Source organism: Pelodiscus sinensis, chromosome 1 (genome assembly GCF_052426305.1).
Source record: "Pelodiscus sinensis isolate ZL-2025 chromosome 1, ASM5242630v1, whole genome shotgun sequence".
In the NCBI taxonomy this organism is placed as follows: Eukaryota; Metazoa; Chordata; order Testudines; family Trionychidae; genus Pelodiscus; species Pelodiscus sinensis.
In genome coordinates, this window is record NC_143052.1 from 18,872,116 (window position 1) to 18,887,521 (window position 15,406).

A 15,406-nucleotide genomic window follows, 5' to 3' on the forward strand; every position below is an offset into this window, starting at 1 on the left:
ACAAGAATGAGTACAGAGCAAATGTGGACCCAATAGCTTGAGTTTATTTCACATGGTGGCTGCACTCATCCTGGCTCAGCTACTTAGTGAGATGTAACTCTACAGTGAATGCATGCCCATGGAGTTATTTCTGGGCCACAATCCAGGTGAGGACTGAGCAACACGACTTCCTCCCTAACAAATTTATTCTGTGACTTCATAGCTTCTAGTCTTCCACCTTTCACAAGCATTAAGATTTTCAGGAACAAAAATATTTTAAAAATAATCCTGGCAAAGAAAGTCTATTGCATCAACTTTTGAAACATGGATGGACTAAGATCAGACACATATTTCTGAGCTATGTCAGAAAGTGTTGCAAATAGCTGATTGATTAACCTGTAGTCTGGAAGTCTCTGGATTCACAAAGGAGTCCAGGAATATTTGGAACATCTTGGTATTCATGGACATCCAGTTGATGAAACTCTCCAGGAAACTTCCAAAATTAGAAACCAACTCTCTAAATTGGTAGCAGACATTTACTAAGTAAGATTATCCCCAGTGATTTACAGGTCATCTTACAAAATATCCTTTGTTCTTTAATATTTGACATTATACTGTGTGTGTTATTAAGGGGCAATGGAACATGATGTGACCAAAAATATAATCATTACTCTTTTTCTAATATCCATTTGGAAAGTGGTGGAGCATGTCATTCATATTAATTGTGCCAAAACAGCAGCAACATGAATGCTAAATTAATCACCATGTTCACAAACTGTCGAGTGTGGCAGATAGCCAGCTATTCAAAATGATTGCAAAGAAATCAGCACAGCTGTAACATATTTTCAGCTTGTACTCCATATACTATTGAAACCAATGATGTCTTTGATGGAACTGGGCTTGGAGTCACATTTCCTCTTTGCTTTAAATAAGACGAAGAAGCTAAAATTATAATTAGTTAATTTGCTCTATAATTTCCTCCTTTGCAATGATATAAAAATGTCAAAAGCCAACAAAGCAGGAATAAATGGTGAGGATAATAAACAATGTATAAATGTGGATGACATGAGCTGATGAAGAGCCTGAACTAATTATGAAAGAAAAAAAGGAAAGGAAAGAAAGAATTACAGCAGTAACCCTCAGTCACATTTTCCTCAAGTCCTAATCCTTTTACTCCCATCAGGTTGAACTAGCATTACTAAGAGAAGAACATGGGTGACCATTTCAGCCCATAAAACCACCGCAGCAGCTTTCCATGAAACCTTTTAAGCACATGGTTTCCTTAGCCATTATATGGCAGAGCCTAATCTTAGTGGAAATGCCACATAGTACTTTGTAAATGCAAGATAAGCACATTGGTACTATGTAATAACTCAATGCAGCAGTATTGTAGTACTGATTATTTGTAAAAGTTCTATTATTTATTTGGATTGATATACCCACTTATGGGGCCCAGTTTAGTATCAACCCTGTGCCGTATAAACACATAATGAAAAGACAGCACCAGCATGTCAACAGGACACCAAGCCTCCTAGTCCAGCTTCACAGGGGGTTCAGATTAACATTTTCAATACATCTGTGTCACTGGCACTTTGAATTTCTTGAATCCCACTCACCCTAGGCTTCAGAGCCTACAATGTCTACACAGCTATTTTTAGCATGGCAGTGTGAGACCTAGGAGCCTGAATTTGTCGACTCACTGGAAGGCTCGCTGCCAGGGACTGTGTAGAGGTACCCAAAGAGCTTAAAGTCAAAGTTTATGACAAAAGAGAATAAGTGAATAAAGTAGATGGGGAGAGTTCAAAATTGTGAAATTATTATTATTAGTGTAATCAGCAATAGGCATTAAGACTGATGTCCCTGCAAAACTCTAAATGTTGCATGAGGGACCTGCCACAAAGGAAAAGAGAGATTCTTATTTTCTTCCTCCATAAAGGGCCGCCTATGTCAGACTATATCTAGACTGCATTGCTTTTTCAGGATACCAGAGTATCCCAGAAAAGCAATGCCGCGTCCAAGGAATGCATCTGTTTTTTCGAAAAAAAAAATCAAAAGAATGGATGCACTCTTTTGCCATCCCTTTAAACCTCGTTCAATGAGGAGTAAGGGATGGGTTGAAAGAGTATCTTTTCCCAAAATTTGGTGCCATGTAGACATGCCAAATTTCGAAAGAGCATTTTTTGAAAGTAAATTGGAAAAAGATACACAATTTGAGTACTGCAAATTGTGTATCTTTTTTCAGTTTCCAGTGCAGTCTAGACGTAGCCTCAGTGTTGTCTCACAAGATCAGTGTAATGATGTAATTGACAGAATCATAGTTGTCAGAGCCACCAAAGGCATGGTGAAGTCCATAGACATGGGCGGAGGTGGCACAGAATTATTTCCTACAACATGTTTTTATTGCTTTGTTCACGGTGGTTTTAAACGGAGATACAGAAAGCACTGAAAAAACAGAACTAACTGGGTCAAAATCTATCCTTACACATGTACACAGTGGATGGGCATGGAGTCAAGAGGCACAGCCAAGCAGAATTATTTCCTCACTTCTCCCAAGAGGCCACACTTCATGGCAAAGGGGGCAGGATAAGGTAGAGTAGATAGAGAAGTAACTCAGAACTCTTCATGCTACAGTGAACATGCTGTACTCCATGCAGTGGCATAGCAGTGCACAATGCATATGCACCCCTATGAACCAAGGAGGTGTAGGAGGATTCTTGCGGAAAGAGTGCAGCCCATTACCCCACATTTTTCAGCATTAATTCAGTGCTAAGCCTCAATACTACAACTGAACTCCTAATAAGCATCATTTGTGGACTCCTTTTATTTTTGAAATGGTATCATAGTTACAAATGAACTATTCAGAATCTACTTATGTAGTCTCCTGAAGATTTATTTGTCATGATGAACTACGTTTATCTCTGAGTGCGTAAATACGAGTGATCCAATATTTTATAAAATGTTTTTGTTTCCTAGAGCTGTTTGACTAATAAGGGTTTTCAAATTGTTCATATAGTATAATCTTATTGTGGTTGTATTGCCTGGAATCTATTAGCTTCTACAATGTCATCATACCAATGTGTTACATCCATGAATTAATGGGCAATGGGGGACAAAAAGCCTAGCCTGGAAATAAATTTCCCTATTTCCCTTGCAATATTTTGGTATTTTATTTTGTTGTATTGTTATTTTTCTTTTTATATAGATACTCTACATACATTCACACCATACAGGCATGCACACACACACTTTTAACAGGTTCTAAGCTCTGTTGGGGCTTATTGCAACAACCAATGAAGTCAATCCAAAGTTCAATAAAATCAATGGAAGGATTCTCACTTACTTCAGTGAGTTATGGATTGAAGCCCGGGATGCTAAAGTTTTCAGGAAAACAGACAATTGAGCCTCGCTTAAAGAATAGATCATATGGAGATATCACAGTTTGAGAAATGCCACTTTCCTTCCTGTTATGCATTTGGGATTGCTCAAAAGGAACAGAAAAACATTTTCAAGCATTGTAATCATGATCCAAAATCTTTTGTCACACATTCAAAGAAAAATGCCAAATAGACAATTACTAAAGAAAAATAGCAGCAAAACATCTTCATTTTTATCATTTCCCAAAGTATTAATTAATTTAGCACAGCTATTTTTTCTGTGGCATATTGACACACTGCACAAAACCATAACATTTTGTTCAAAATAAATACACAGCTTTTATCCTGTGTCTTTTATTCACTTAACATAGAGAATCAAATTCTAAGTATAAATGCCTACTCAAAATTATGTAGGCTTTGGACCTTATCCTTTATCCATTTTTCATGGGTTGCAGTATCGATAACATGATCAGATACAACCAAACCCAACTATTCATGTGTAAAACCACTGAAGGCAATGGAAATTACATAGGAAAGAATTTGACTTGTATGTGTTGGCCTTTAAGTTAGTGCTTCATTAGGCACAAATTGGGTGCCTCTTTTCCATTGCAATTGGATTTGTTTGTATTGTTTCTAACAACCAGGGATTGGACCAGGCCCTAAAATTAATGATGACTGAAATCAGGGGAATGACTGCACTGCTCTAAGGTTCTGAACTTTTTTAAAAGTGAAGCCCAAATCTTTATATATAGCACAACACAGTCCTAGCACCAGCATAAGTAGCTTTGTAGAAATGAAGAGGAAAAGGGGGGAAATTTTAGCAAACTGAATCTGATAAACTATTGTAAGTAAATGGTTCATATTTTCCCATGCTCCTGTTCCCATCTGTAATCCAGCCGTTCATCTTCTGAGAAATCTAAACCTTCTGTGCTTCATGTTTTATTCATCATTTATCCTAAGGTGCTTAATTTATACCAAAGGACAGCAAAAAAGGCTAAGAGTTGCTTGTGTAAGAAGAGATGCTTTAAGGCCATTATTCATACCCTTTGATCTTAAGTTTTCATTTAGGAAACCTTGGTTTTGTGCATAATTAAAGGCTGACACTAACCGTCACTATATAAATTAAAATAAAATTGAATAAATCCAACAACCTTTGAGATTGTATCTATACCTCATTGTCAACAACTGCAGAACAATTATAAATATATTTGATAGCTCCAAAGTTAATCCTGATTCAGTTTGTGGTCATTGTTTGTGGGGGGAGAGAGGGAAGTGGAGATAAAGTAGTTTTTTATAACCGTACCAGTTTCAAAAGTATTTGCAATTATTTATCCTTTTATACCATTTAGGCTAGTACATAAAACCATAGCATGATGGATGATCAATGACATTAAACTTCAGCTTTCCCATGGAAATATATATTATGAACTATGCACAATCAATTAGTTCAGACAAAAACCACACTGTTTCCACTTCTCCTAAGACAGTGGCACATATTTAAGTTTTCAGCTCAAATACCCACTTTGGCACCACTAGTGAAATAAATTATGTTTGTTGTCAGGTCTCCCACTGGGTGGCGTGTGGTTCCTCATGCATGTTCATTTGTCACCCTCAAATAGCTTAATGCCTCCTGAATGGCCTTCAAGCAGATAACTACCTAAGTAGAAGTTAATTAAGTCATCAGTTCACTTCAATCTGTAGAATTTTAAGCTACCCAATACTGCATGTGATATGTACATTACAATAGTCCAGACTTATGTAGTGCAAACACCAGGAACATTTAAATTGTATATTTCTCAGAGTTGTCCCCAATGATCTTGAGTCAAATATACCTAATGGTTAATGATAAGATATTCAGTAAGTAAAAAACTCGGACTAGCATCCTACAGGCAGTCCCCGGGTTACGTACAAGATAGGGACTGGAGGTTTGTTCCTTAAGTTGAATTTGTATGTAAGTCGGAACTGGTACATATTGTAGGGGAAATTCTATCCAAACATTTCTCCAGAGCTCAGTTTTATTCTCCCACACCTCACTTCCCTCAGTCCTTTATTCTCAAGCTGAGGTGTCTGCTGAGAAAAGCCGATCCCCGTCTCCCTTGTCTGCTGGGGGGGGGGGGGGGGCGCTAGCTTCGCATCTTCCTGGTCTGCTGGGGGGAAGCAGCTAGTGCGGGGTTGCCTTACCCTGTTTGTAAGTAGGGATCCGATGTAAGTCGGATCCATGTAACCCAGGGACTGCCTGTATTTCAAGAACAGAAGCAAATATCCTGACTATCAGAGATAGCTGGGAAATTTCTAATTAAACAAAATACAATTTACCTCCATTTTTTTACCTATTCAGCCAATGTGAAGGCACCATGACCTCTCATTTGTAAACCTAGGAGACATTTAATCACTTCATGTTGTCCCAAATGAATTTTCACTGGTGATACTCCATCCCTATTGATACCTAGTATATGAGTATAGATTCGCTGCTTCTAACTTTAGGCTGATAGAGGTCGAAAGCTAGAATATTTCCAAGATAATGAAATATATCCAGTGATATGTTACCCTTCAAAGAGGTTGTTAGCAAAATGATATGATGAGCACCATTTTTGTTTCTGTATTACATAAGCAACAGGAAATAATTGGAACGACCACCAAGACACTGTGAAATGGGGGGAGGGAGGAGGAGTGGGAAGAAGGTTTCAAAACAAAGCATCAGGATTTAGCTACTTGACTTTATGCATGCAAGACTCTACTTCAAGCCCACTAGGAATTTTGCCCCAAATATTAATAACTCTTAGGAATTTGAACAAGTAACAATGGAACCAGTAAGGTGCTGATGGTTTCTGAAGAATGTTTTATCATTACTATAAGACATAGCACTGATCTAGCGAGACTAGATGGCTTAGAGCAATGGAAATGTGCTTGATAGCCTTTCTTGGTGAGGGTGCTGGTTCAAAGCCAACTTGCATCATCACTGAGTAGAAGTGTTTGTAATGTGCTTGGTGGTGGGCCAGATGGACAGGGTCCTCACATCACAGAAGTCACTACTTTATCTGGCAAGCACAGCAGAGACTGCAAAGGGAATGAACATTCACCCTAAGAAGCGGGTGTTTTGGTTCTGGGAGGTGCTAAACCTGCATTTGCTCTGTGCGCCTCAGTTATCTATCTGTAAAAAGCACTTCAAGGCAAGGACTGACTCTGATTCTATGTAGGTACAGAGGGACTCCAGGCAAGGCTTGGGCTGATAGGTGCTACTGTCACACAAATGATAATTAATGTGTGGTTTTAACACAATAGAAATTCATATAAGTAGTACAACAATGTGTAATTATAGCCCCAAAACTGGGATGGGGAACCTCAGGCTGCAGCCCCCGACTTTCCTGGATCTAGCCCCCAAGACTCAGGGTGTACTCCCCAGCATTGGGGAGCCCATACTGGTGCTCCAGCGCTTCCCCCTTTTCCCACCCCCAGCTGTCCCCCTGCAGTGCTAGAGCATACAGAATCTACTAGCCTGATCCCCCTCCCCCCCTTCAAGGCTGTGGTGTGTGAGGGGAATGTGGGAAATGTCCTTCTCCTTCTCACTTGGTGGTTGCCTCAGTGAGGGTTTATTTTATTTTATTTTATTTTATTTTATTTTATTTTATTTTATTTTATTTTTGCTTTTCACTTGCGTGTGGCCCCCAATTGATTTTTCTGTGGGTAAATGACCCCTGACCCCAAAAAGGTGCCCCTCCCCTAAAATGAAAGAGACATTTTATCGTGTATTCTCTTAATTTTTTTTCTTCTTCACACAGCGTGTAGTCAACCTGTGGAACTCCTTGCCAGAGGAGGCTGTGAAGGCTAGGACTATAACAGAGTTTAAAGAGAAGCTAGATAATTTCATGGAGGTTAGGTCCATAAAAGGCTATTAGCCAGGGGATAAAATGGTGTCCTTGGCCTCTGTTTGTCAAAGGCTGGAGAGGGATGGCAGGAGACAAATCGCTTGATCATTGTCTTTGGTCAACCCTCTCTGGGGCACCTGGTGCTGGCCACTGTTGGTAGACAGGATACTGGGCTAGAAGGACCTTTGGTCTGACCCAGTACGGCCGTTCTTATGTTCTTATGTAAATATGTATGTTCAAAACTTTTCCAGGTAAGATTTCATGATGACTGATATTAAAACAAATCCCCAAAGAAAGGCATTTTTAGACAAAAATTTATGGTGACATTAAATATAATGCAAACCAGCTAGAAGAAACACACATTTTCAAGGACACCACATCCTTAACTCAGATGTTTGTGTTTTAATCCACAGTTCAAGACTCCACAAGAGCATTGATCCATCCCAGTTAACTCTGCATTAGGTCAATATATGAGAAATGTGTATAATATCTTGGCTGCAACCAAAGAGTTGACTTAACGTATTTAGCAAAAAATGCTTCAAGTTTTACTTGTTGGATTAATGCTATGCCAATTGGCTTCAACAATGAAACTAAACATATAGGCTTAAATGGATAGCTCTTCCCCACCCCATACAAAATGGAAATCTGTCCACATTGGTATGTATGGACTCGCTATGCTGTTCTTCATGTACTGACAAGAATGATGGGAAGTCTTTGGTGGCAGTGTGTGCCTGGAAGCTATTCTTGCACCTGACTCTCAAATTCTGAAATTTCATTTTTTTTAGAAGCTGCCTGTGGGTTAATAGATGGCTTCCCTGATGGCATCTTATGTCTTTTGGGTTAGACCACCATTGGCTGCCTCTGGCTTAAAAGCTGCCTGGGAGTTAACTCTTGACTTAAGCTATGCAATTAACATTGCTGAAGTTACGTATCTAATCCCCTAGTGTAGACCAGGTGTATGAAAGGACAAGGTCTCCACAGCTTATTGATAATGGGAGAAAATGGAAAAGAGGGCAATTAGATACCTTCCTCCAAGCACCAGAACTGGCTAACATACCTACATGGGTTGTTAAATATCAGCCACTTAATAACACATGCTATGGCTTCTTATATAGAAACCCCCATAGGCTCTCAAACAAATAGAATTGCTTGGTCCCTATTCTCAGGAAGTTTACAGAGTAGATTAATAAGCAAAATATGGCAAGAGCTGAGAGTGACCCTCAAATAAATCAAAAGGAACTATCCATGAGAATCTCCATTTCTGCTTTTTCATTTTGTATTTTTGCTTTGCTTAGACCTGATTGCTGTCAGTTTCTGTTTCCTCTGACCTTGTAGCATGCTACTCAAGACTACAGACACTTAGCAAAGAAGATCACATGTGAATTCCATGAACAGTAGGACAAATATCATTGGTCAAACTCACCTTTCCTAGTGAAGACCAGGGATTGGCTTAGACTTCACAATACTGTCACTGGAACAACTCAAAACCTGGAATTTCTATTCTACAGAAAAGTCACATTACAAAATATCCCTGCATCCCAAATGTGAACCAAATTAAAAAAAAATATATAGTTTTCCCACAGAACAAAATGCCCAGAAAATGTATATTCAGATACTTAGAAATCATCTTATCAGAATATTTTCTTTCAACACTATTGAAACAAAGCTTCAGTAAGGTCCAAGTGCTTCATTTTGATTTTATCATTTCAAATTTATGATTTACAACATATAATAATTCAAAAGAAAGCACTTCAACCTTATTGCAATGAAGAGGTCTGACTTTATGCATACATTTCATGGAACATTTTGGTTATTTTTCATCTAAAATTTTGGCAAACTAGATATGTTACTGTGAAATATGTAATTTGTCCAAAGCAAAATTTTCAACAATATGAGTACATAGCTTCCACTGAAGTATATCTTTTAGATCTCTCCAATCATTCTATCTATGCTGAATTGTTCTCTAAGACATGTCCTCCTGATTATATGGAGCACATAACTGCAGAGGAAGAAAACAAGTAACGTTAATTTTTTTTTCCAATGGAAAATGTTCTTATTTCAGATGCAAAAATGTTCATGTTTTTGCCCATCATTTTTTTCTTTTGTTTTTTTAAAGCTGAACCTGAAAGCAAAATATTTGAGTAAGTGATGTTTTTGAAAACTGAAAACATATATATAACTTTTAGCAAAACACACTCTACTGCATTTTCCAATGTGCTCTACTGCACTTATTTGTTCAAGTGGGATTTTGCATATACCAGTGGTTGGTGAATAACTATATGCTATAGGAATACCCTTCTTGGTACGGCACTAAGGATGCTTACATATGAGCAGGTCCATTCTCTACTTACTAGTGTAGTAGTTTATCTGTTTAAAAGTTTCAGTCATTTCAACCATTGTGCAGAAACAATACCATGTGACCAATCACTCAAGTAACAAACAGCAAAATAGTAAACAGCTAAAGCAAATGATCCATGAAGAATGGACCGTTGGCTGAAATCTATTTGTATAAATAGACTAATTACTGCTAACTTAACTTTAAAAAGTCAAATTTCAAACAATTCATGAACTGGAATAAGGACTAAGGCACTGATCCAAAGACCAATCAACTCAATAGAAACAATTCCATTGACTTCAGTGGATTTTGAATTAGGCCCTTACATCCTAAACAAACATATTCCCTGCAATTTGTTCAGCTCAACCCATCCTTCAAGCAAAGAGGCCATCCCCTCAAAATACTTAATATATGTGCATGCCCAAAGGGGAGGAAGGGCAGTCTGAAGAAAGGTGTCACCACATGAAAAAAAAAGGCATTCTTTTCTTTGTGCCCCAGTAGAGCAAGATACATGACAGAAAACGTAAATTTAGGCCTGAATTGCTAGGATCAAGAGAGGTGTCAGAAATCACACATTTTGCAGCATGTTCCTCTACAAGGAAGTCCTTTTGACAGAAAAGCCTCAAAGTGTGCATGAATACAGCCCATAAAACTTTACAAAAAAAAAAAAAAAAAAGAGGAGCAAATCATACCTCCAAACCTGCTACACAAATCATGACCCTTCCTTTAATTTTGCCTGCAATGCTTTTACAAGGCGTAATTTGAAAGAGGCTTCATGTTTACAATAAAGGGTTACATCTGTTGTATCTTTCATTATACCAAGCTATTTGTGTTAGATGTTTTTCTCCTTCACTATAATGTATGTGTGTGATTTTTTTTAAAAAAAGCACAATAGTCCCATACAAACTCATACCATACAACATGCTGTTTATAAAATCCCTCATGTAAAAAATCACTTTGGAAGCCAAAGAAATGGGACATACCATTTTTAATCATTTTATATTACTACTGGGCATGTATTCAAGGCTAACCTTTTTTTCTATTTAAGATTCATCCTGATTGAAAGCAATTATGATGCTGGCATGAGGCATTGCACAATATTTAGCACAAATTACATTTCATTCTATTATTAATAGATCTGGTATGTGGAAAATGAAGATGTATGGTTACTTATCTTTGCTTATAATTATGGTGATGCCATTCAGAGTTACCTTCTTCACATTACATCTGCTCTTTCGGCTGGATTTCTATGTGTTTGCAATCTCTTATCCAAAGGGCAAAATGACAATGAAAATAAGAGCAGCTATCCTGTTACAAGGTTAATTTGTGAATGATAAATGAGTGTTTTTAGAATGAACTGCATAGGTTACCATTTAAACAGGTCTTGGCAAAATACCAGCTCTTCCCTTCAGCAGAAAAAAGGGGAAAAAAACCATAGAGAATGTACAAATGAGTTGACTGCCCCAGGATGTCTCTCTCAAGAGGGATTAGAAAAACCTACAGGGGTATTTCCAATCCCAACAAAAGCATGATTTGAACTACAAAAGTTTGCCCCGATAATCATGTTACCACAGGGGGAAAAAAGAACAATTTTCTGCTCCTGTATGAGCTCTTGTTGTAAGACATTTGGAGTTAAACAGTAGGTGCCAGTGAGCCAGATGCATAAAGGAGGCTCAGCCCATCCAAATGGTGTGTGAGACCAATGCCTCTCAAATATTCCTCTGCTGAGCCAATGCAAACCAACCATTATTTCTGCCTATTAATGTGAGGTGGAGTCAACCTTCACAATAAGAAAGGAATTTCACTGAGCACTCTGTTTTACATAGGCTTTTAACTATATTCTGAGACTAGAGTTGGCTCCATGTGTATATTTAATATAAATCTATGTATTAAGGGCAGCTTCCAATCACACCCATTATCATTCCAACTCCCTCAGTTGAATTTCCCAATTGTGAGGCCGGGCTTCTTGAAGGGCCCAAATATTTCTGAGGGAGCCCCCAGCATGGCTTAGTGCCAGCCCTGATCTATATTTGATGAGATGGGACATCTGTATTTCACTTTGGGCTCTTTACAAGAAATTAATTGGCAGGAGCAAGCCTCATGCCTTCTCTGGGCTTTACCCCTTCCATGTGAAAAGACAAGTGGTGGATTTTGTGTTGGGTCCCATTATTTCCCCTCCCCTTTGTCTTACAGTATTTCCTCCTATTTTTGATAGTTTACTTAGGCTATGTCTACACTGGCAGATGTAAAGTGTTGACAGTTAAAGTGCTGCTCACAGAGCACTGCAGGAAACTGCTGTTATGTGTGCATATTGTGCTCCTTGTGATGATAGAGCATGTACACTTCAGCACTTCTTGCAATGCCACAGAGAACAGTGCATTGTTGTAGCTACCCCACTGTGCAACTGGCCGCAGGGCGCTTTGGGAAGGGTTTACAGTGCCACATACACATGATGCAGGTTTCCCAATCCTATTGTTCCATGGTCATCCTGCCACAATGACAGCTGCATTTGAATAGAAGCTGGGGGAAGCAAGAGTGTGTGACAGGGAGTGTGTGTGTGTGTATGCCGAGTGGGGGAGATGCAATGTGTTTTGGGGGATGTCATCATGCTGTCTTGTAAGTTCAGGCAGTGGCAGGAAACAACCCATCCTGAGGCAAGGGGAGGGGGAAACCCCCAACATCGCTCTCTCTCACTCACACATACAGACATCTGCCTCTGTGTTCAACATCACGAGCATTCCATCTGACCGGTTTGTTCTATGTCCTGGGGCAAATCAGCACCACAATCAGGCTGTCTGAAGTGGAGCTCTGAAAGGGGATATGTGCATGCATGCAGGGCACACAGATAACTTCCAAACAAGGAGTAGAGGGGACTTGAGGGATTTGGGGCCATTTCTGGAGGCGAGTCAGAATTCAACAAACAATTCAAGTATCCACACTGGTCCCCAGAGTGCAGCAAGCTTCTCGGTGTGGTGGTTTACCTACAGTGCAGCAACTGTGCACACTAAATGCCTTGCCAGTGTGGACACCTTGGGAATTATAGCACTGAGAGATAATTTACTGTGCAGTAACTTGCCAGTGTAGACTTGCTCTTAGTAATAATGGAACCGCTTCCTCATCTTAATGAGCACATACATTTACAATAATGAATGGGGTGTTTTCCTCCTTAAGTAATAATAGGTAAAGGGGAGAAATGAAGACATGCTGGGTGTGATGGGACAGGGGCTATGATGAAAATAAAAGATTATAAATGCTAGAAGGAGCATGAAAGAGAGAAAAAATGTAGATGTGCAGCCAAGAGAAGATAAGAAGGAAAGGTTGGGGGGAATTGACACATTCTGAGAACTAAAAACAGTAATTGGGCCAAGATCAGAGAGTTGAAAAAAGGTCTGAATGCTCTGCGGTGTTTTAATCATTACATCATATTCCATCCAGGTATTTTACTGTGAATGCAGAGGGTAGACCATTAAAACATGCACAGACACAAAACAACTAAACAAAACAATTCAATGTTGATGTAGAGCAGACAAGAGCCTCTCACTGGCCCCAGCTGTTATTATTCATTTTCAGTTGGCAAAAGTATGAAAGAGTTTCCATCTGATCCGTTTTGGAACATTTGGGAGCAGGGAATGGGGAGGACAGATCCTGGATACATTCAGATTGAGATAGTGGTATGATTAATGGCAATCACATGTTACATTGTTGTTATTCTTTGGTTTTGCTGCATTATGATTTTATGGGCTATGAAGAGCATGAACGTGGCTTTAAGCCACTGTCTACATTAGGAGGGTGTGTGAAGGGATTGTGGACCAGTGGCCTCTCTCAGCAGCATGTGCCTGAGACAGGCAGGTTGCATCAAGAGCACCGGTACAGTGCATGCCTTAGTGGCCAGGCATAGCTCTGCTTTTCCTAGTATCAGTTCAGACAGACTTGGCTTGTGCAAAATTGGCAGGACCTTCCCACTCCTTGATCCTCCCAGCACTAGTTGTGTACCAGTGTGCCAGGGCACGTCTGGGTACAGATGATGTGAAGAAGCAAGAAGGTGTGGGTAGTGGAAGTGCAGAAAGAGGGATCTGGCACAGAAATGTAGGAAGGAGTGAACTGGTTTGGCTAAAAGTAAAAACTATCAAGAACCACTGCCCAAAGCTCAACCCAAACTAGGTACAAAGCTTTTCTGAGGTTTAAAATAATTCAGTTTTAAAAGCACCCTCATGATTCTGTTCCCCTTGGTTACTGGAAAGAAAGGTGGTGGAAAGACCATGCTATTCTAATATTAACCTCTTCTGTGGCAATTACAAGTAGCTAAAAATTAATTGTGATGAAAAATTCCTAAGATAGCATGTTCCTCTAAGACTGCAAACCTGATTTCACAACAAAACTTGTGTGGATTAGATTTGAGTCTCATTAAAAAAAATGTGATTATTAATTGTTGTTATGTTTATCACAGTAATATCAAGGGCCTGCTCCAAAGCCAATTCTAGCTAATAGGAAACTTCTGATTGATTTCAGTGAGCATTGGATCTGTCCCATTGCCTCAGCAGAGACTTAGGTCTGGTCTACACTACAGACCTATATGTGTATGACTACATCACTCAGGGGTGTGAAAAAGCCACACCCCTTAGCAATGCAATTATACTGACCTGACTTCCAATGTAGACAGCACTTCGTTGATGGGAGAGCTTCTCCCACTGACATAACTACTGCCTCTCAGGGAAGTGGATTAAATACACCATTGGGAGAGCTCTCTTCCATCAGCATAGAGTGTCTTCACTAATGAGCTGTAGCAGAACAGTTGCACTGGTGCAGCTGTGTCAATACAGAATTTTAAGTGCAAGTTTGCCTTTAGGTGGTCTACATACACAGTAAGATTCAGTCTCTTCTCCAGAGAACTTAAAAACTAAGCTCCTGAAACTGAAAATACTTATGTCCTGGCTTAGTTTTAGGCAGCAAGATTAGTCTCAATGGAGTTGACAGAATTACATAATGGTGTGTAAAGTTAAGCATGTGTGTAAAGTTTTTGCATGACTAAATAGACAGGCCAGACAAATGAAGGATTGTCCCCATTTTACAGATTTTAACCATAGATATGAACACTACCAAAATTGGATATTCATAACCTACATACAAATCTGAATTTCCCAAACTCAGATTAAGATACATGTGTACCTTAGCCTCTAAATATTTAAGTTCTTAATCTAAATAGAATCACATCTTTGAACATAATAAGATTTGTCCTTCACAACAGTCTGTGTTAAAGTGGAATACTCTTTGGCCAGCCAAATGATATACATGCAGTACACTATGCCATGTCACACAGTGAATTACACTGCATGATGGAGAGTTTAAAGTTTGAAATCAACTATACTTTTAATATAGAATGATACATGTATCACTGAAGCATTTACATTGATCCACATCACCTTCAACTGTGGTGTCTCATCTGTTCAGAAAGATTAAGACTGGGGCTGACCAAAAGAATTAGAAATGTCTATCATAAAAAAAATTCTGAGGTTTTGAGATTTGTTTTCATTGTGCACTATTATGAAAACCAGAGCTTTCAAAACAGTGTGAAAGGAGAGAGAAAGAGATGAGAATAGCCCGTAGCTCTGGCACTCACTTGGGCTACAGAACTCCCAGAACAGGGACTTCAATGTGAGTCTGCCAGATGCTGGGGGGCTGATTGACTTGTCGGCTCCTGGGCAAGTGGACGAGGGGAGTAGCTCCGGATTCTTGGAAAGGGCAGGGCCTTGGTGGGGCAGAAGGCAGGGGGATTGAGGGAAGCCAGCCCTCAGCGCCACTTGGAGTGCAATGTGCTGGCTCCTCTACCTTGGGGTATGTCTAGACTACATGGC

General features: G+C 39.3%; 1 protein-coding gene across 2 annotated transcripts in view; it reads right to left on the reverse strand.

Annotated features, from left to right (window-relative positions):
* SEMA3A (semaphorin 3A) overlaps nt 1-15,406 on the reverse strand; it is a 435,303-nt gene that overhangs the window by 249,890 nt on the left and 170,007 nt on the right. The window contains exon 1 of one of the 2 annotated variants that reach the window (XM_006117137.5): nt 8,643-8,772. The exons of the other annotated variant lie outside the window; for it this stretch is intronic. The gene's annotated coding sequence lies outside the window, so the exon portion shown is untranslated. Of the gene's footprint in view, nt 1-8,642; nt 8,773-15,406 lie in introns of those variants that run through there. 2 annotated transcript variants of the gene reach the window in all.